This window comes from Anabas testudineus, chromosome 6, assembly GCF_900324465.2.
Source record: "Anabas testudineus chromosome 6, fAnaTes1.2, whole genome shotgun sequence".
NCBI classification, from domain to species: Eukaryota; Metazoa; Chordata; class Actinopteri; order Anabantiformes; family Anabantidae; genus Anabas; species Anabas testudineus.
In genome coordinates this window covers 21537341-21557364 of record NC_046615.1, presented here as the reverse complement: position 1 = coordinate 21557364, position 20024 = coordinate 21537341, and the positions used below count along the sequence as shown (strand labels likewise).

Sequence of the window (20024 nt, the reverse complement as noted above, 5' to 3'; positions counted from 1 at the left end):
TAGGGTTAACTTTTTCATCATCTCTTCTTTGTTTTGGTCTGTTTTTGATCTACAGACAAGCTGTTAACTATAAAAGTGAAATTGGTTTGATTTACAACCTCTGTTCAAACTATTAATAAGAAAGTCCAATTAAACTGAGTAACTGTGGTGTGGTGTGAATTCCACCGTTTTTTAAAATCTCATTTCTCCTCGTGAGGCAGCAGCACCGCTGTGTTTTCAACTTTTGGTCTATTTTCACCGACCTCTAGTATCGTGAGACCGAATCTCACTGTTACCAAAAAAACAAATATTTGATTTTATTTAACACTTTGTTTCAGGCATGTGGCGTGCAGAAGGAAAAGGATGAAAAGTAAAGAAGAGAGAGACGTAAAACTGTGTAAGAAGCAGTTTTAACACTTTGTTAACAGATACAAACACACACACTAATATTACAGGAACAGGAAGTACTGTACATTGCTTTTTAAGTCCAACGTTACTTTTATGTCCAAGATAAGAAGACCACTTCATCGTGGTAAATCATTTTGACTGTATGTATGTGACAGTGTGGGCTGTGAAGTGGTTTGAACGAGGAATTATTTTTTTATTCTGACATTTCTTGTTCATCAAGTGCAGAATGACACATCTATATGGCTCTTTTTAAGCAGTTGAATTTGTAAGAAACTGTTATTCCAATATTGTTGGCATACGGCCCATTAAATAAGATACCAGCAAATTTGCATAAAAGGAAATACCACTTCAAAATATTCACCTTTGGTGATTCCCTCGCTTGTGCTACGAGATGAGAGCTGCTGTCACTCAAGTTTAAACACTGGAGGTTTGTTTCACACAGGAATTTATTGGAAGTGATTGAAGCAGGAAATATGTGCAGCTAATAAAATGAAGTAGCTGGGGCGCATTTTGTCAAATCTAATATCTGAATGCATTAAGTGATTTGTATTGAGTGACTAAATTAGTTGTTTAGTGTTTTCAGTTCGGTTCAGTGTCTTGTCTGACTTTAACTAAACTCTATCATCCAAAACAAGTTCAAAGTAAAAAACAAAACTCCCTAAATACAGAAACTCATTCCAAAACAGCACAGATTCTAATTTACTGTGTGTTTGTAAATGTCAGGAGTGAATGAAACGTTGAGGCAGAGACAGTAGAAAACAGACACTGACAGAGGAAGATGGCTCACCTGTGTGGGAGGAGGTGGCCAAGGGGAGGAGGGAGGTGTGTGGATGGATCCATCAGACAAGGGGGCCTTGAGAGCTCTTGTTCGGTCTCACCTCAGTGCAAAGCGAGAGTGCGCGACAACTCCAGCCCCCGTCATCTGATCCGGGGTCACCCCTCCACAGTGTGACTCAGTGGCTCCTGATTGCTGCTTTCAGGCTTGTTCAGTAGGTGAGGATGAATCACTTAACTCGAGCCTTTTATTTCTGGAGAGGATCCCGTTTCTATGCAGCCGTGTTTCCGCTCCGAAGGGAACATTGGTCAGCTCCTCGCCCCCACACGAGGTTTGATCAGACCATCTGGTGAGCTGTTATTTTAATCAGAGTCGCATAAATGAACCACACAGGAGCTTCCATACTGTTTTACAATATGCTTTGTAGTGGAAGTATGGAGACACACTGTAGGTTCATGCACGTTGTTACCTGGCTTATTTCTATTTTTACACTTTGCAGTTAAACAGCTCTTTTAAACCAAATGTTTCCCTCGAGGCTTTTTATGTGCAAAATCATCAACAAAGGGTGGATGGGTGTCGCCATATTATCTAGACTTGAATAATGTGCCGCTTTCCTATTCAGTGTGGTTTTCGACTGATTACAAAAGAGAAACATGATAATACTGAAAGCAAGCTGACAAAAAAATGCAAACAAAAGCTGTCGCTCCTCTTCTAGTATATTAACATGAAAGACACCTGTTCTTTCTCAGATCTGACACAAAAATATGTAATGAATACCATACATTAGCGCTTCATCTAGCAGGTTCACTAGAAATGTCCTACACATGCTTCCTTACTTTAATTTCACTCAGATCTTCTGATTATTGATTTTTTTTTTCACTTTCATTAAAACTGGAATCTCGAAGGCTTTACTGTTCTGACCATCTGAGATAAGAGAGAATTCACTGTGTGTTTCACTTTTTTTTACTTAGAAGGATGTGGCATTGACTCACATCAGTTCCCAGGAGAAAACCATGACACTAACTATTGTTACCACATGCTCAAACTGCTTGAGAAACTTGAGGTTCAGCGATCTAATGCAAATCCCACAGTGTGTGACTGTACACATTTCTGCCTAATTACAGCTTGGGAACACATAGTTGGGAAGAATAGTTTTGAAATACTTGCATAATACTACAAATCACTTGTTTGCAATTACTGCAGCATGTCTGTGACTCCCACCACAATACATGTTCAGTTGGGTTGAGATTTGGTGATTGACTTTTCTCTCTGATGAAGTCCTATGTGGAGTTGATATCATGTTTTGCATCATTGTCTTGCTGCAAGATGAAACTTTTGATGATGCTTTCCTCTTTGCAGCCTAATATTTTTACTACACCTCCGGCCCTCATAATGAATTATATCATCAATGATCAGTGAACCTGTTCCAGAAAGCGCTAAAGCCAAGACACTGCCTTCACCATGCTTCACAGATGAGCTTGTACGGTTTGGATCCCTCTCTTGGTCCTTCCATCATGTTGTTAGAGGTTATTCTTTCTGATTCCTTCACCCTGCTTTATGGCTCTGTGGCGGTTGTTGCTTTTGTCATCAGCTGTTGATGTTTTGCTTTAATGACCCATTGTGTGTGCTGCTCAGTACAGGGGTTTCTTGCCTCTGAACTCACATTTAGAATTGCCGCCTTTGTCCCTTAGACTGTTTTATATGTTTATTTATCCTTTTTTAACAAGAAATGCAGTCTGCACAGGTAACCCCTCAAGAGCTAGTTAGTAAATAAAAACAAATTCACAGGACACAGCTACAGTAGATTACAAGAAACAGAAGAAGTGATGTTTAACATCAGTCACATGTTCCAATACTTTTGGAGGGGGCTGTATGTTTTGTTTTTTTAAATAAGCAGTTAGATAAACTAAATAAACTTTGGTTACTCACTAAAGAACTTGATAAAAGACAGGGAGATACTGTGACAGTTTTAAAGCAAATAGAAAATATCTATTTAATAGAGGAGCAGAAATTATGAAAGAGACATAAAACGTCCTCCTGAGGCTGCAGGCTTGCTACCATGGCTACAGTGGAATCAGAGAGGACCTCTGGGAAAATTGGTATTCATGTCAAAATGGCAGGGTGGGAATCTGCTCTCTGTTAAAAATATATATTAAAGCTTATGTAACGTTTGACAAAAAGCTTTTAACGATACACTGGAGAGATGAATTTAAAAAAGGGAAAAGGGAAGAACATTAATCACGGCATTCCACAGACTTGTAGAAGGGGTCAAACCAGTTGTTGGTAGGACGCTGGAAAGGCTTCTCTCACAAGCTGGGTCCCTGTTTAACTTTCATTCTTACTTTAGATGCTTTTTTTAATGATTGAAGAAACTCTATGAGAGTGGTGATGGTTAATTCCTAAGAAACAAAATAACCCTAAAATTTGCCCTTTTACACCATGAAATGTGAAATGTAACAATGGCACACATTGTTTATACTGGAATGAGATCAGTGAGTGAAAGCAGTGATTAAAAGCACTTTTCATAAGCTCACCCTCCTGACTCGTCCAAAGTATTCAGTATATCCATTTTTCTCAACATTTATTTTAAAATAATCAGGTTCAACCTCTCTGGGAAACAATAGGAAGCAAAGGAAGCATGTGTTTATGACTGATAGACTTAGCAGACAGGCCATTACAAACAAGAACTCAAAGTGGGGAAACCCTAATCAGGGCAGATATGACTGATCCAAAAAAAGCACAAAACCTTCAAGTGAAACTGTTATCTGCTTTATTAGAATATAAATGGAGATTGAGATTGAAAAGAGAATTTATGAAGAAAAGAGCAGCGTGAAAGGTAAATGGGATTCTGCTTCCTGCAGAGACCAAAGTGCCTGCAGCCTCTGAGAGGCCACCAGACAGAGGCCGGTTCTGTTGTCCCGGTAAAAGGAAGCATGCTTATTTCTCGTGCATGTGCTTCTCAGAGCTTTGCCCTATTTTAGGGCAAATAATAGGTCTTATTCTGTAATACTGTCACGCCCTTTGGACTAACTGTCCAAAAAAAAAAAAAAAGAGTTCATCTCTTTTAAGCGTTACAGCCCCATCTGTCAAAGATGGAGCACACAATGTCCAATGACACTCTGTTCATACAGTAGACCAGTGTGTGTTTGACAAAGTGTCTGTTGACACAGGTCTCTGGATGAATGTACTGCATTCTGATTGGCCTGCTTGTCACAAGTGACCTTTTCCAGTGACACATTTAGCCTATGTCACTGAAAATTACAAATATTATTGGAGCATTTGACTGTTTAAATCTACATTGAGCATATTGGTCAGATTTGATCATATTTTCATTCTTAACTCAGATGCTTGGTGCTCCTCCCTGGTCAGGAGTGTAACATGACATGGCTAAAGCTGCAACATGCAGCTTTTGTATATGCAGCCAATACAAACTGATTCCAGTTCTGATGTTGAGTTTCTCTGACTGGTTAGAAGGGTGAGCCTAAAAATGACTACATCTGTTAACTTTAACCTGCATCGTGGTGCTGGGATGAATACAACAGAGTGTTAAACTAATCAAAGAGAGGGGATGAAACCAAAGTAAGAATGAAATATGCTGTTAAACTGACTGAGGCTATTCTGTGTTCAATCATTTTACTTTGCTTTTTGATCTTGTCTGTCAGTTTTTTATCGTTAGCAAATCGTACTCCAAACCACACTGCAGTGTTACCTGTAATCTCCTCCAGAATCATGTGGTATTCATTACACATGAAAGATTAATTGCTCTAATTTGACTTTAGAGGTTTGCTAATGTGTCTCAGCTGTAACTTTTTTCTTGCTGCTTGAGTTAAACATTATTCTCTCAGCAATTTGGTACAACAGGGCAGAATTTGAAAGAGTGAGGAACACCCTCATTCAACTCACTCAATCATTTCCACCACTTGATGCTGCAAACATGTCAGGTGTTTGTGTGAGTCAGTGGATGAGTCAGAGTGAGGTGGCATGAACACACACCCAGCCACAGACAATGCGCAGGTACTGAAAGAGTAACCGCAAACTTGTAACATAAATCCATCAGTGAGAGATCCTAGCGTTTTAATCTTTCAAGGATTACATGAGATTAAATAAGCAATGCCTTGGCAAGCGCTCCTCGACAAACGAGTAGTGCTGTCGTAGACTGCACTACTACATGCTCTGTTGAGCAATTTCAGAACATCAATCAAATGTAGTAACATGTGGCAGTTACTGTTCCCACAAAGGCACATTCGGCCACTTGATGAGCCAGTTATTTAACGTGGTACACCGCATGCAAACTGATTTTATGGTGTTATTTTATATGAATTGTTTTCTTTAATTTATTGAGATAAAGATTTGTTAAGATAGAAGTGATGTGTAAAAATTAACAGCTGATTGTCAAGTTCATACATTTTTACGCTGGTGCAACAATATCACTATTTATCAATTGAAGGTTTGAAAAATAGGTCATGTTTTTAATAAAGGGCAACTTCCAACTCACTTCCTACATGTAACATGTAAATGATTAGTGTTAAACTTTCATCTTCCCCATACTGAAACATCTCTTTTTCTGGTTGATGTAGCCCCTCTATGCCAAAATAAAGTATCTACAGAGCAGGCCCAAAATTTCTAAATCTGCTTCATGACTTTATATCAGCACTGCACAACACAAGAAGCATCCAGCATCTTCTCCTTTGTTCAGTCCCTTGTGCTTTTGCAAGGCATATGATGCATGTTGCATCAACTTTTACAGACAAGTAGAACCTTTGGTCTGTTTAGGTTTCTCCAAGTTTGGAGGTGTGGACTAGAGCTATTTCGACTGAGACAAACCACTCAAACGTTTTTGTGAAGAATGATCTACGATCAAGAAATGTTGATTTACATAAAGCTGGAAAACGTTACAAAGTGATGTCAAAGACTTTAGAAATTCACCAGTCTACAGTTAAACAATCTACAAATGGAGACACTTTAGGACTGTGGCTACTTTAGCAAGAAGTGGGTGGCCAGTCAAAATGACCCCAAGCGCACAACGAACAATCATGAGGTAAAGAAACAACCCTGAGTGACAGACAAAGATTTGAAGGCATCATTGGAACTGGCTAACATTCATGTTCATGAGTCTACAGTAGATACAACATTGAACAAGCAGGGTGTCTATGGCAGGACACCATGAAGGAAGCTGCTGTTTGCTGCACAGCTGAAGTTTGCCAAAGATAACATTGACACTGCACAGCGTTATTGGCAAAATGTTTTGTGGACTGATGAAACTAAGATTGAATTATTTGCTAAGAACACACAGTACTACATATGACGTAAAAAGGTAATTGTCATGAAAACATCCTCCCAGTCGTAAAGTATAGTGGAGGAAACATCATGATTTGGGCCTGCTTTGCTGCATCAGGGCCTAGCCAGCTTGCAGTGATTGGGAAAAAAGTGTATCAGGATAGTGTATCTTCAGGATAATGTGAGAATGTCTGAAATTCTGTTGGATGATGATACAGGACAATGAGTCAAAGCACACAACCGATTGACTTTAGAAAAACAAGTCAGAGCCCAGACCTCAACACAAAAGAGATGCTATGGAACGACTTTAAGAGAGCCACACACATGAGACATCCAAAGAATATGACAGAGCTAAAGCAGTTCTGCAGGAAGAATAGGCTAAAATTCCTCCTGAACAATGTGCAGGTCTGATCCACAGCCACAGGAAACACCTGGTTAAGTTTATAGCTGGGGGGGGTCAACCAGTTAAGGTTCACATACTTTTTCCACTGGCAATATGAGGTTTTTATAACTGGTCTCGATAAAGACATAAAGAACAGAATTGTTTTAGGAATATTTTATTTGTTAATACTCTTGACTTAAGTGAAGCATCAGATCTCATTTTATAACAAATTAATGCAGAAAACAATGAAATTCACATACTTTGTCTTACCACTGTATGTTAAGTTTCTTAACATACATTCTTAAGTTTCTTTACAATCTTGAATCTTGAATATAGAGAAGGCCAAACTAGAACCATAGAGTAATGCATGACTAGCTTTCTTTCAGATTTCACCTGGCAGCACTACACTGATAATGACTGAATTGTGACAACGAAAGTATTTACACAAATGCTTATGCACATGGGCAATTACACTAGAACACGGAAGCAAGAAAACTTTTTTGGCTTGGACAAATTTCACTAAAGAAAGTGAATGTTATGTTTGACTGATTTTGAGGAAAACAACTCATATAGATTTGCTTTCTATAGTATCATCAGGGATTCATTAACAATACAAATAACTTTCCTGCATAGTGATGTTGACAGTAATGACTTATTGCCTGAAGTGTAAGGGGATTAAGAAGATCACTTAAGTGCCGCTTTGAAACTCCCACAATATCTTTTAGCTTTGTGATCTGAGAAAGCGAAGTTACAATGCGCCTTTGCCTTGGGCATGAATTGATCAAAGCTCTGAGTTCTGTCTACAACACCCACATGAGTCAAACAGTGAAGCAACTGTTTAGCTGTTAAAGTAACTGTCTTGATAATTGAACTTTAAAAAATATTTCACAGGTTCTGCTTTTATACACATTCACTCCTGCATATGTAGTAAGTAAGTAAGTAGTTTACTTCCTGTACACAAAATATGGCACATTGAAGCCAGTTAATTGTAAAAACATGAACGGATCTACAAGCATACTAAACAAACTCATACTTAGAGTGCTGCATGTGTTATACATTTCCTTATATTTTCCATATTAAGGAAAACATCTTAATTCATCCAGCAGTGGCGAACCACAAGAACTAATGACAAGCTGGGAGTAAAACCCAGGCCTGGTTTACACTGGTTGCGGTAGTGCAGCAACTGTTTCCAAATGCAAAGCCTGAGCTCCTCAACTCGTATGAAAATACCATGACCACTGTGTCATTATGTAGACCTGTACATGGTGGACAAGGTTTGCTGTGGGTGTTCTGTGTCACCACAGAGTGAATCCATGTGCAAGAAGGTGAAAAATTGCAGCTTAAAGTTTGCAAATGTCATTGTTTTTGAATGACTGTCAGGTTTTAACCAATCAGAAGCCTCTTCTTTGCACATGTTTAGTCCAGCATTGTTTCTATAGTACAGCATTTAAACAAGCTGCTGTTTATTCAAGAGATGACGATTATTTTTTTTTTTACTGTCTCATTATTCAAACTGTTCTTTTTTGGGTCTCAATTTGCTTTGAGGTCAATATTGCTAACAAAGTATGCAATGTGCCTACTGAGGGACGTGATGAACCAGTTTACCCTTCACAGAGTTTAGCCAGATACTTGTCTTGCACGCACAATAACAGAGTGACTATAATTTATTAATGTAATAAAATGATTTTTGAAAGCATGGCTGCAGGTGCAATATCCAGAGTATAAGTATGATGTACTGTGTGTGCTGATGTGTAACAGCGTTGGCCAAAATACCATCCAACCAGCTCTCTGGCGGCCCATGGCTGCACAGTCTAAATACTCAGCCAAGCTGTCACTCACAGTTACAACGATTCTGTGCTTCTCATACTTAAGTCTATTGTGACACTTTGTAAGCTTCTGTATGGGCTCACTACACTTTTGTGAGGCACTTATTAAACTACCCGGGGCTGAGACAGGTTTAGATTTCGAAACTTGCACTCACACAGACCTAAGACTGTTAGATGCTCTTGAAGTGGGGGTGTCACTGCTATTGTTCCTTTGTTTGGATTGGTAAGGGATAGGGAGGGAGTTAAATGATAGAGGATTTATTTTCATTTTCCTTTGTTCACACTGAGAAAGTTACAATTACAAAAAACTCAAAACAAACTTATTTCTTTTGTTGATTTTGCAGCACCCAAAGGCCCTTTTCATTTCTAATTTGTCTCATTTATTCTAATTTGTAGCCTTTTAACACTCCTTTTTAAGAAATAAATAGCTTACTTTACCACATCCATGTGGTTTTATATTGTTCACATTCGTCAGAGGAAATCTGAGTTGTTTGCTGAACAGTCATCTGAACTCTGAGGACAGCTCTCAGGCATCGTCCATCATTTGAAGCAAATGTAAAACATGCTGTCCAATTACTGATTGAGTCTTTGAGCTGGTGAGTAACGATGATCCCAATCTTTGGGCCTTGGGAGAAGAGTGATAAAACAGGCACACACTCCTGCAGCAGCACCATTTCTCAAACGGACAAACGACGTTGTTGAAATGAAATTTAGCAAATGAACATGACATCTTAAATTTCATAAATACTGGACCGTGGGCAAATAAAAACATGTGTTCATCCACCACTTTGGTTAAGCTTCTCTAATTGGAAGTTTACTGTAGTCTGACAAGGAGACTGAGAGTGTTTCTTTCATCACATATTTTATTGATCCCCTTGGGGAAATCGTTGTTGGACAGCCACCCAACTTGTGTCTTGTCGACACCTTGACATGTGACCAGTAGGAACCAGGAGACGAACCACTGACTCTTAGGGTTCTCAGATGACTTCTCTACCAACCATTCATCCAGGCACTGTAATCGTTCCCTAAACTGACCTTTTTCTCATTGTCTTTCCTGCTCATCACACAGGCACCCACTGTTATCCAAGCCCCACCTGTCACCCGGTGATTCAGGACTCTTTGCTGGGCCAGGCTCAGATGCCTCTCTGCTGAGCACAGAGGGCTGACAGGAGCCACTCCAGCTTCAATCACGACCTCAACAAGTGTGAGTGTACGCTACAGCCTGAATAATTCACTATAATAATCTTTACAAATGCAGCATGGACTGAGAATGTGATTTAATACACACATTCATTATCCACACAATATGAATCTTAGTTGCTTTCGTGATCCCTTGACTTTCCCTTTGGACCATCTGATGCAAAAACATTTTGAAGATACATGAGATCAGGGACTGGTCATTTTCCAATATAAGTTGGACTGGTGGAGCTAAAGACAGTACCATGGGATAAGGCACTCAAGCAGTGGGGCCAGGCACAGCAGCATAGCCAAAGCAAACATTAAGAACATACTAGCCCAGCCAAAGAACATTTAATCTTTGGTAAGGATAGGAGATAAGTGTATGTTTAATCTTTGTTAGATCCGTCTTCTGGTGCGACAGATTAGGGCAAGTGAACAGTGTTGTGCCTGTCAAGGGCATCAGCAAATGTAAGACATTCAACTATGTATTTAAACATAATACTAGCACTAAAAGTGAAAGTAGTGCAGCTTCACTTGACTGGTACAGCTGTCTTTTACATATTAACTTTCGTCTAATGCTGCTCAGTTACACAGGTTTTATAACAGGGATGCTGTATGTTTACATCATCGTGATTCGTCTTGCAACACAACAGTTATTTATTCGTGACACAGCCAAAAATTGAATTAGAAGAATATTGGTTTGCGTATAGAAAGAAATGTGCTTCAACAAAGTTGCGTCTTCACTTACACTAGAGCTGCCAAGTAGAAAGTACAGGGAAGAGTTTCCAAAAGTTAGACTGTATGGTTGTTATTAGGCTGTGGGGGTGTAACCTATTCTAAATGTTGGACATTTGCGATGATGGTGATCCAGGGATTAGATTTTATTTATATCTGATTCTGGTGACACTGAAAGGCCCAAAGCATGTTGGGTATTACATAATGAAGATGTTGCACCATCAGCACCTTCCAGTTGATTGCATAAAGATCCTATTTCCATACTTTGTAAATCCTCTTTCACAGCAATCATAGCCTCGAGTCTTCTTTTGTAAATCTTTACAAGCTCCTCACATGTGGGTTTGGGACGGTTTTCCCATTCTTCCTAACACATCCTCTCAAGTTGCCTCAAATTGGATGTGAGCTGCCATCTTCAAGTCTCTCTACAGATGCTTTCTTGGATTCAAGTCAGAGTCATTCAAGCCTCAGGTCGTGTGCATGTTGGAGCAGGTTTTGCAGACTGCATTCAGGCTGTCTTCCTTTCTGACCAGTCCTCTTGTCCCCTGTTGCTGAGAGCTGATAGGATATTGCATACGTATTAACCAGCTGATGAGTGCTCAAAGATCTGATTGTTCAAGAGGTCGACCTCCTGGCAGATTCTCCCATTTCTGCAGCTTATATATTGGTGTGTATCCAACGAGCATGTGTGTGTCATTATAAACTGGAATGATTAATGTTTCTTCATGATCCACACCCTGACTTGCTGATTTCCCCATTTCTCTCACTCAGTTTTCATCTTGGTTTCTCTGCCCCCTCCTCCTCCATCCCGCTCTACTGATTTGACCCATCCCACTGTGTGTCTGTTTTCCACGCTGGTCACTTCCTGATTGAATGCACCTGTTCTCTGGTCTATTTAACCTGCTCTGCTTCACTCATTCAGTGCCAGATGGTTTGTTGCCCCTTCTGCACCTACTCTCCAGCCTGTTATTCTGCTTCATCTCCCGTGTTGTCGGTCAGTGTTTGTTCCTGACCATCTGCCCCTCATTTCTCTAGGTTTATGTCTGCTCTGGACCTTGGACTTGTAAGTGTTGGATTTGGACTTGTTGGATTCTAGATTTTGGATTTAAGAGGGATTTTCTTACCACTCTATGTTGGACTCTAGAACTGGATTTGGTCTGTGAAGGTTTTGCCACTGAATCTTTTTGTGATGCACATTACCAAATCATATTTTCACCATTCTTACAACAGTATATTGTAACTTGTTGGTGCACTGTTTTGTTTGTGACATTATTTCTTTACTTTTTAGTAAAATGTCTTTTATTGTATCTAATTATTAGTTTTAACCCTAATTACCCAGAAATATCACTGAGTCATCTCCCCCTTTTTTTCAGGATAGCTGTGATCATATTCAGATCTGGAAGCTGCAGCAATCTGAACTTCACTAGTCCGGGTTAAGGGCCATGCTCCAGGGCACCACAGCTGTGCTGCTTTTTTACTTGTCCACCCAAATGTCCAGGTAAAGCAGTAAGAAATATGCATTATGTTGTGAGTTTGTCACATTTCAGGAAAATGTGTCACCACCCACGAGGGTGTGGGGAGTGTCCGGTGAAGGTGCTGACAGAGAAATTCACCAGCTATCTCTTTCACAGTCATTATTTCAATGTTCTGGCTGAAAACATCCACAGCATTCAGTCATCGCTTGTCCTGCTGTTGCATGTGTGAGCTCCCTGCCACCTTTTCACTCACACATGGACTTCTATCGAGCCGTGATGTTTAGCCCCTGAAAGCCCAGGGCTACTGGTGAAACCACAAAACTAAATTTCGGATAAACAACCATATTAGATCACTGACAAAATTATTTTGACACAACAAGAAAAGTACATGATGTACTTTGAAAAAAGTCAATTATTAGCAATGTAGAAATCTCAATAGGATTTTGAATGTGAATAGTCTAACTGCGCTTTTAGCATAGTTTATAGACTTAATCATCAGAAGTAATCATCTTTGTAGCATGTTTAATGGGTTTAGAAACAAATCAAAACAATGCATTTTACTTTACCAGGTCTTTAATCGTGCTAGAGCAGGGTTTCTACCTACAACCTTAATCAGGTTGACCTTTCTAAACCCTTGACCACCACTGTAGACATACTGCACAGTAATCACAAACCTGACAAACAATGCTACAAAGCAATGTTGTGAGTTTCCTTTTGCAAGTACCACATTGAAATTATGCTGCCAAACGTCCTTCAGCACAAATAGCTTATAAGCTACAGTGATTTATTACCTGATCCCCAGTTAAAAGTTGCGACTTGGGGCCCCTAATCTCTGGAATAGTTTGAATACAGTTTGCTTTAAAATGACTTTTTGTCAATTTCAACGTTCCTTTGTACGTTTCACCGACTTGGCAGTGTTATTTTTTGCTATGATCTATTTGACTACCACGTTTATAGTTAGATTTTTATTCTTTTGATTTGTAGCTGCTCCGTCATGTAAAACAGGAAACATTAACATTGGCTTGTTTTTATATTGCACATGTATTCACCTCATAAAATGTTGTCTGGGTGGGCCTAATAAATAACAATTTTACCAACTGGCAAAGCAACAAAGACAGAATGAGCCATTAGTATGATCCTGTCCCTTTCATCTCACTTCACACAGTGAACGAAATGCTGCCTAATTCTGCTTTTTGCTCCATTACAGATCACAGCCCTTTTTATTGTAGAGAATTAAAGTCTAACCTGAGGTTTTCTCAAGATCAATCCATCTTCTGGTTTCTAACCCCCTTATTCCATCTCATAGTTTGATTTGATTCTTCTTTCCAATTGTCCTGGAGGCTGCAGAGACAGAAGTGAAAGCGTGGTTTATTGTATGTTGTGCTTGTTTTGAAAACTGATTATAATCAGTGGAAATAGACACCTTGGGTTCTGTCAGAATTCTGGCGATTAGCAGTATTCAGATCAGTACTGGATCAGTGGGATGGTTCAGAATGTGAAAGCGATACACAAACAGTTCCCATCAGTTTTCAGTTTCTGGTCAAACCCAAATAGGACAAGTCGAACTTCCTCTGAGAAATTCCTTTCATTTTAACACAGCTCAGATGTTACAGATGAAACAAGATTCATCACAGAACATGTTCCACTTTTAAATAATTCTTTGTGTTTGTACAGGGGAAAAAGGGCTTTTCCTGTGCATCTTTCAAATCCTAAGAATAAATACTGTCCAGCAGATGAAGTTCCTTTCTTAAATTATTTCAAACATTCCATCTGCTTCTGCAAAGTTTAACTGAGTCTGGATTTAAAACAACTACACTTCCAATCCTAATGGCTGGAGGCTCTAAATCTGACCTAACATGCTTTTCTAAAGAGGATGTGAGTAAAATCAAGTATTCAGCTTCAGATAATGGTCCAATTCATAAAGTTGACATACTTGTGATCATAAAATCATGAGAATCCTCTTTGAAAAGATTTTGTTTTGTTTCAGTCCTCATTTGACCAAAGGGCAAATAGTTTTGATTTAGAAACTTTGGAGACCACTGTGTCCATGCATCTCCGATATTTTACTCAGTATTCTTTAATCTGGAGTTAAATCTCAACACATTTATTTGACTCATACAGATTATACATTTCTTGCATCATACTTCAATAATTTTATGTTTTGGGCTTTTTCTCAAAACCCTTCATTTACTGTTTCAGGGTAACAGAGATGAAGATCCAGTAGGTGACTGGTGAGTGAGAAGGAAATAACAGTGCTGCAGATGGGTACAAAGCTCTGGGCAATGTTTTACATGGAGAGATGACAGGTGAGTAGTCAGAACAAACATGAACAGGTGAAGCAGGAGAAACATGAATCATAGACAACAGTGGGCGTGCTCACCAACCCAATTTCTAAGAACTAATCCAACATCTTCTTCCTTTAATGATAAACCCTCTTCGTAGTCATTTAAAATCCAGATTCCAAACTCTTCCTCATCCTTGTTTCTGCTGCAATCAGACTTCGGACTCACTTCCAGCAAAAGGTGACTTAAATAACTGCAGGGGCATGCCTTACCTTACCTTACTTTACCTTTATGCTCCAAAATCCAAGAAACAAAATAGACAGAAGAGGCAGTGGAATCAGGCTGAGACAGAGACGTCAAACATTGTGAGTCAAACAGGAAATGAACACTGGAGAGTTTCTGTGGAGAAAGCATAACTGAAAAGAGACGGGTCAGATAGGGGAGTGAACAGGTAGTAAAATAGAGGAAGTAATCGTGGACTAAACCAAGAAAAGAAGGAAGAATAGAAGCAGAGATGGTGAAGGCGATGAACCGTAGGAAACCAGGAAGTCAGAGGTGTAATCAACTATCAGTAGAGTGGCCACAGATCACATCTTACTTACTTACTCTGCTAAAATAAGAACAAAAGCTTAACTACAGATTAATGACTGACTACAGATTTTATAGTTGTGCCAGACACACAGTATGATGTAATAGAACAGAGAAAAATGCTTATTAAACATGTTTATTTAATTTTAAACAAAACCACCTTAACTCACTTTAACCAAACTGCAATTGTCGAGTAAACTTAACCAGACATTGCACTTTGTACACCTGCCACCCCAACCACCTCCTTGTAACTCTGCTATCATTTCTAAATGTTTTATTCAAAAAATGGCATTGAATTGCAACACGCTCCAAACAAGCGCAGTTTAGTTTCATAGGAAAATAATTATTTTGAGATGGAGTTAAAAAAGCAGCTGAGGCAGTTTGAAATCAAATCAAATAGATGTTAAGATGCTTCACTCCCCCAAAGGAAAGTCAGGGGAAAACCAAACAAATTGGTATTTATCCCCTAGGAACCATTAATGTCTGCATCAAATTTGTAAATGTAAATCCTCTGAGGAGTTTTTGAGATGTTTCGCTAAAAGCCAAAATTTTCTTTGCGCTGGAGGAGCTGAAAGAAAAGTCAGTGGGGTCACCAAAGTCATTAGGGCCTATCCTCTGGAGACCATGAACGACTGCAGAGAACATTATGGTAATTCGTCAAAAAGCTGTTTAAAAATGAGTCTTTTTACAGCTCATCAGAGTCCCTACCCTGAGTTGGGAATCACTGTTTTTGTGGCCTGACCTCCACCCCATGGGACACCACTGGGATTTTATCAGGACTGGCCAGATGGGGGCGAATTCCTGCAGTCAGCGTTCCAAACTCTTAAAGAAGACAGAGTGGAGGCTAGCAAAATGTCAACCACCATGGTTTTAAAATGAGATGTTAACCATATGGTGGTGTATATTGAGATGCCCACATATTTTATCCCTGCAGTGAGTTGAAATCCATTCATTTTTTTAACCTTGGCCTCAACCACGTTTAGAGAGGTGTGTGCAAAAAAACACTAGTAAGCATTAAAACAGTAGTCACATTTTCTTAATAAGGTGCTTTTGGTTATGTTATTGTGCTAAACAATTTACTACTAAGTGTTGAAAATAAATAACATTTGTTGTCTTTCTGTCCTGTTTCCAAGTCTATTTTCAATGTTTTCGCTATCACAGCTGCCAGCTTGCGTAAGCAAAAACACAGCCTTAAATCAGCATATTCAAATTCAAGACACAAGCTGTCGAAATAGTTGTGGTTTGGATCCCTAATCCATCTCAGGGCCTTGGAGCTGATTTTAGTTGGTTGAAGTAAAACTAAATTTTTGCATTTTTCCTTCTCTGCCATACATAATAAATGCTAAATAATGGTTTGATGTCTTTTACAATCGCACAAGAATCTTGACTGGCAACAATTACTGTTTTCAAAAACGTCCCCTTCCTCTGTACAACCCTGATGAAGATTTATCAACGTGCCACCTTCTTACCTCACACTGAATGCATCACTTAATTCCTGTCATGTGAAATGGCTTTAATGGATATTTTATCAAAGTGTAATGCAGTTACTGTAAGTCATGTGTCCCTGGAAATGAAGGCCCTTTGTAATTATTGAAATAAATGTTTAGTTGATGGCTTTTAACATAACATATCTTCCTAATAAGTTAAATTTAATCATTGATGATGAGTCTTTAGTTCGCTAGTTGGCACACTGCAAGAACATGTAGAAAGCAATTTCCCTCAGGGGTTAATAAGTTTTTTTTTTTTTTTTTTTTAGTAGTTAGTTAATCTTGAAAAGGGTCAAACATACACTCGTTCACTGAATCTGTTATAAATGCTTAAGGTTTGCACTCGAGGTCCTTACCCTATAGTTGGCCATATGGATTATGTTACCATATTGTTTATGTATGAAACACAAATGCCATTAAGGCAAATTCCTGTAAACTCTATGGTCAGTGAAATGATTAAGAAGAAGAAGAAACTTGAACTCTTGCTACTGTGTGGCAGGTACAACAACAGGATACAGGGGCTAGAGGACATGCAGACGACCCCAAACCGAGAGCAGAATCTAGTGGGACATCCAAAGATAATCAACCAGAGTCCAAATACATGAGAAAACCTAGAAACAGAATGAAACCAGGGGCAAAAAGAAACATGTATTGGCTTGAAAGCAATGGCAGAAAGACAACTAATGTACTGACAACTGAATGGGGACGTTAAGCCGCATATTACCTGATGTTGAGTCAACGTTTGATGCTGTTTTTAAATATATTTTTAGATATCAGTGCCTGGATGTGACATCCTACTGCAGCTCAACCAGGATAAAACTGCTTCACTCTTGAATGATCATCTCTGAGGCACTGTGAGCAGAGACCTTTTCAGCATCTTGATCAACCGTAATGCAAAGCCACACGGGTAATGCCATTCATAGGTTGTGTTCAATCTTGTTTGTGAATAGTAGAAACAGGCAAACACACACACACTAACATTAAGAACATTGTCAAGCAAGGCTGATTCAAGAATGAGATTCAAGAAAGGAGGAACTTCACAAACAGAGAGACTGGAGTCAATGCATCAAGCACCACCATGCACAGATGTGAACTGTTCCTATTCAACTCTATCCTATCACCTCCCTCTCCACTCCTGAACCAAACATAATGTCAGAAGCTTCTCACCTGGGGTAAGAAAACAAAGCGGACTGCTGCTCAGTGGTCCAAAGTCCCCTTTTCAGAAAATGGTCGATTTTGCATTTCATTTGTAAATCAAGGTCTCAGAGAACTGGAGAAGTGTGGAGCCACAGAATCCAAGTTGCTTGAAGTCCAGAGTGAGGTTCCAGAGTCGTATATTGATGTACATTCATTCTTGTGTTGAACACAAACCTCCACAAATACTGTATCTGGCTTTTTAGCTTCTAAATGCTCCAGGATGTTCACTAAGTAGTTTCTCACTTTGTCCATCTGATATATTAAAAGTGAAATTGAACCAAAACAATAACAATTAAATTAAATAATGAGAAGACACTAAAACCACATTATTAATACCAAAAGCTTCCCAGTGGCACACTTTGAATTAAATATGCAACTCCCTTCAGCACAGCAGCCTTGGAAAGCAATTATTGCACAATATCCCTCTATTGTTTTGAAATAGTTTTTTTCCATCTTGGCATGGATATTTTGTCTGTCCTTGGTTATCCTATTTAGATAATGCAGTTTTCTAATTTATTTGTACAATTTCAGACAAGTATCTATCCGTTATAGCTCACATGCATGACTAAATAACTTTGACCTTGCTTTTTTAAACTAAGCTGCAAGAAGCCGTGAACACAAAAGTTAATATTATAACAGTCACGGAACTATTACGTGAGTAATTAAATAAACCTAGATTAGCTCATTCTCAGCCAACTATGTGAACTGTGGTTGTTTGCTGAGGTACCCAGTCCTCCCTGGGTTAAAGGATTACAAAAATGTAATAAATATGGATTGTGAATGTGCATACCATCTGCACTTGTAATTTGAGCCCATCTGTTGTGCAGAGATTACTGAGATCGAGATCTCCCATATGGAACCACTGTTACACATCTTTCTAAATGTAAATCACTGCGTGTGTATCGGTATCTGATGGGCAGAAATAGCTAATTTTGCAACTTCTCTTTCAAATGATCCTGTGAGAAAAGTTTTAATTAGCCAGATTTTTGTTGATGATAATAATAAACCACCTTAAACTGTGAGATTAAGGAAAAAAATGTATTAGAGTTTGGAAATTAATAATATTCAGAGTAAGAGTGAGACTGAGGTGGAGGTGAATGAGAATATTGTAAAATGTAAATATCTATTTAGCCATTTGGTCCAATAAACAATAAATTAATTGCTGTGTACAAGTCCTCAGTGGCCTCTCTAGTTTTGTCCTTCAGTCCCCTCTGTGGCTTCACCTTCATCCATTACTTCTCCTCAACTTACATCCATCTCTTCCTCAGTGAATCATGTGACTGGTTCACTTCCTTAATTGAGTAGAGCTGCATATTGACTTTCCATTAGAGCAGGAATGGGAATCGATCAAGCTACCGGCTATGGTAGAAAGATTTCTAATGTGCGCTCCCGTCTCATCCAAAGACAGCTCCCGGCAGGGCTTCTGTGAGTTGAATGAGCTGTGACCTAGAAAATCTTTCATATCTGGATGTCTCAGAATCAAAAAAACAAAAAGAAGAAGTCGGCAAAAGAGTCAAACATCCGTTTCCAATTTTCTCCTAGGGGAGAACAATAAAAGTAACTCTTAAACCTTCAATCTTGAACAAGTACAGCAGTTTGTACACTTCAAATAACAAGCCCAACTTGACTCTAAACTATTTTCTACTCACAGTTCTTTGTTTAATCTACACAGAGCCCGTGTGTCTGTGTTGTTCTGCAATTACATCGGCAACGTTTTTACACTGTATTACAAACTATGACAACTGAAACTCATGCTTACACCGAGCTGATTATGTTGGAGTTGGAGCTAACACGTTGTACAGAGAGACCAGCAGCATGTGTCACGTGAACAGCAGCTAAAGCATGAGTGAGAGGCCAAGGTGAGAAGTGTGCACTCAAGAAAAGGGTAAAAAAAGGCAAGTGCACTTAAACGTTTCGTGACGTGAACGTGAACATTTCGAGAGGGGGCAGCAGCGTTGGAAACGTCAACACAACCAACTTGATTAAACACTTCAGCATCATGGAAATGAGTACGCTGACAAGTGCCAAGAAGAAAAGTGTGTCGCAACGACAAACATTACAGGAAACAATTCAGAAGTGTGAGAAAGTCCCTCCAGGCAGCAACAAAGCAAAACTGATAACAGAGAAAGTGACAGAATTCATTGTGCTGGGTGACCAACTGCTTTCTGTTGTAGAAAATCGGGTTTGTGACGAAATAAGAACAAGCAAGTCAATGAATTCATACTGACACTGTTGATTCGATTGGTTCAGTGTTGGTATCGGCACATCTCAACAACATGCTATCTCTAGAGCAGTGCCACAGCCGTCTTAGATGAGATGTCTTAAGTTCACACTTTATTTCATTTAAGTTATTTTGTATTATCTAAAGACATGAAGCTCACTCTTATCTCTAGTCTGCACCATGAAACGGTTATTTAAATGAAAATAAGATTCACAG

At 39.1% G+C, this 20024-nt stretch overlaps 1 long non-coding RNA gene across 1 annotated transcript; it reads left to right on the top strand.

The window, feature by feature from the left end:
* The first annotated feature begins 1293 nt into the window (after positions 1 to 1293).
* Positions 1294 to 18674, top strand: LOC113165307. Its single transcript, XR_003299108.1, has 4 exons — positions 1294 to 1380; positions 9717 to 12056; positions 14233 to 14339; positions 17161 to 18674. It is a non-coding gene; the product is annotated as an uncharacterized LOC113165307 (long non-coding RNA).
* The last annotated feature ends 1350 nt before the right edge of the window (positions 18675 to 20024 follow it).